Source organism: Dipteris shenzhenensis, chromosome 20 (assembly GCF_047967505.1).
Source record: "Dipteris shenzhenensis isolate YYH24624 ecotype China chromosome 20, Dip_SZ_1.0, whole genome shotgun sequence".
Classification (NCBI taxonomy): domain Eukaryota; kingdom Viridiplantae; phylum Streptophyta; class Polypodiopsida; order Gleicheniales; family Dipteridaceae; genus Dipteris; species Dipteris shenzhenensis.
Window position 1 is genome coordinate 2,122,989 of NC_141615.1, and position 3,234 is coordinate 2,126,222.

Consider the following 3,234-nt stretch of genomic DNA (forward strand, 5'->3'; position numbering starts at 1 on the left):
TCATGAAAGAGTTTCTTCAAAGAAAACTCATTAAAGCAAGCCATCCAGGTAGTTTCGCCAGCGAAACCCCTTAGAAGCAAGTCTCCCAAGGTAGTTTCGCTAGCGAAACTACCTTGGACAGCACTTTTAAAAGTGACATAACTTTCATATCCAATGTCCAAATATAGTCATTCAACCACTCAAATTGATCGGAACACCCCATTTGAGCACATCTATGAAGTTATATTTTGGAAAATATTTCATATATAGTATTAAATATTACATGTATTTTATGAGAGTGATAGATAAGCCCAAGTTAATACTTATTTATAGTAATTTAAACTTCTTTAGAAACATGTCCATAAATATGCTATAAAAATGCTAAAAAGATATTGCCATATGATATTGCCATATAAAGTCTTTAGAAACATTTTTAAAAATCTCTTGAAAAACACGCTCGGATAAACCTGCTCATAGGTTTTTGCTCGTAAAATTGACGCATCCAGCAAGCTAGAAGGTGGAGAGAAAGGAGCATTTCCTATGCACTTGGCCAGTCTACTATGAGATCAAGGACAATACCAGTGTCTCTTTTATGAGGGGCTTGGTTTTAAGTCACACTCTCAACTAATCCACTTTCATGACTAGGTCTACATTGGCCTCTATCTGATTGAGATGCGGTAACACCAAGAGAACCTACAGAGACACTAGAGAGCCACTATGGCACTTGGTAATGCTTTTTGAGTACTAATTCTGAGCTTCAAGTTTCGAGCTTATTAGCATAGCACTCAACAAGGGCCCTAGTGAGCCCTTTTCCTCAACCCACAATGGCTTGTATGAGTTGCTCTTTGATTATACTTTGTCTCATAGGCCCACAAGGCCTCCCGAAGATGTAAATCTCTCTCTCTCTCTCTCTCTCTCTCTCTCTCTCTCTCTCTCTCTCTCTCTCTCTCTCTCTCTCTCAACTACTCAAACCCTCTCAAACCCTCTCAAAGTGCTTAACCACAAGCACCACCTTAAAAGGCACTCCATATGGTTTAATGAAGACCTTACCAAGAGCTAGTATGCCCAAAGACCAAAGATCTTGCAAAAATAAGAAAGGAAAAAAAGACAAGCAAATATGCATACATGTAGGATGGGAAAGCAATTATTATAGAAAAGGGAAAGAGGGGTGTGAAGCAAGCATAGGGATTCGAGAACGTCACGATCAAAGTATTAGGAGGATGGAGCTTGGACAAGGTGCTCGCACTGGAAGAGGAGATAGCTGAGACAGATACTCACAATTTTGGAAACATGGGAGTATGAGGGGAATGCATCCCTAGAAATCAAGGTTTCTTGAAAACATCAATATCGAATGCAAAAGCACACATAGGAGGGAGAGGGTTTGGGGGAATGGCATGCCACATTAACATGGCATGGGAAAAAAACAGCAAAGGTCATGAAAGAAGACCCACATAAATAATAAAAGTGGTTAGATATAGGGGCACAAGAGGGGAGTATTAGAATGGAAGCATGCTATTTTGCACCCCTACAATCACCCATCTACAAAATCAATAGCAACATATCTCGAGAAGTTATAAGAAATCCAAGAGTAGAATGGCTAGCCTCTAGTCACTCTCTATAGCCATATCTAAAGCCTGCTACCAAGATAGAAAGATGTTTAAAAAATATTTTGGCGATGCAGAAGATATCATGAGTGAGAGCTAGAGCAATGGGCTGCAAGTGACGAACTGATTGATTTAGCCAAAATCTTATAAAATGTGCCCAAAAGAGTGATTGGCCTCCATTGGGAAGCCAAAATTTTGGAAAATCTTGTTTGTCACTCCATTTGAACATAGAGGGAAAACTTGGACTCGCTCCCATGTCTTCACAGTTGCAATGTTCTCACAATCGTCATGATTCCCTATGATGCATGCACTGTAAAAACAAGAAAGCTTTCTTGTTTTAATCAGTTGGTTGTTTGAAAAGCTCCATATACGATGCAAACCATGAACTCCTTTAATTGTCTTGCAATCGTGCCAGCTTCTCTTTTGCACTTCATCCACTTTCACTTCATAGAACACTCTGCATACTACACTATTCTTAAGGCTTTATTTACTATATGTTGAATGCACGCCTGTGGAGAGGTTGGTTGTAAGCCATGTTACACCATCATGGGCATCATTGAGTTTTTCTTGAGGGCATGTTAATTGGTGTTTAAATAGAGCTTGCTTAATAACAGCACCACATCATCATGTTCATCCTTGCCAAGCTAGACCCAAAGAAATTCCACATCATGTCTAGATTGGTCAGGGGTTTGAACCTCGAGACAAAGTAGCTGATTTAAATTGAGAGGTAGCACCATCTGACCACATCCAATGTTGTTTTATATTTTTTGCATGGGGATTTCCCTTTTTCAGCCATTCCCAATGCAATAGAAAAGCATGTTGCACAAATAAGGTGTCATGTTCCCTATCAACTGAAATGTAGAAATGGTATGCGTGTTGCACTGACCTGGACTCCTGTGAGTCAGCAAGCAAATTGGCATCAATTGTCATAGAAGAATCAAGCATTGATTGTACATGATATGCACAAGAATTGTTATTTGGCTTGTCGTACCAGTGAGCACTTTGTATCTCATCTTGTTCTAGAAATGAATAATTTTCAGTAAAGTCTATAACAGAGACAATAGTGTCATGGGGAAAATTGGCAAGGCACATCCTGAGCTACTTATCTTACCAGCTGGCCATGAAATTATGAAGCACATATTTTGGGATGGATTGAACCATGTGACCTATAAGCTCCTCGGTTGAGTGCTCTTATGCGATAGTAGCCATCTCTTTTTATTGGATCGTTCAACATTTACAATTTCAAATCTCCTCCATTTTAGAGCAATATGGTTGTCTTCCCTCATTTCATTTGGACAAACATGAAATTTCTTCTTCTTCCTGCAATGCTTGCATGTGCCACAAATGCATTCAATGTGGTGCCACTCACGGTCTCCCTTTGGACAAACCACTGGCTCCCACAAAGGCCTTAGGCTACAAAACCTACTCTCCCTTGCAACACATGATGTAGGTGGCCTACAAACTGTGCATTCATAGTTGGGGAGACATGGGCATCGATCCCCATGGAGCAATGCTCCAACACAACTAGATCTCAAGTCATTCATAGCTTGCCGGCCAGGTCAAAGTCTATGTGTGTTTTGCAACAATAAACATTCTTGTCTTTGAGTTTCCTGATGTACCAGGGCTTACAATGATCAAAGCTCCTCTGCCC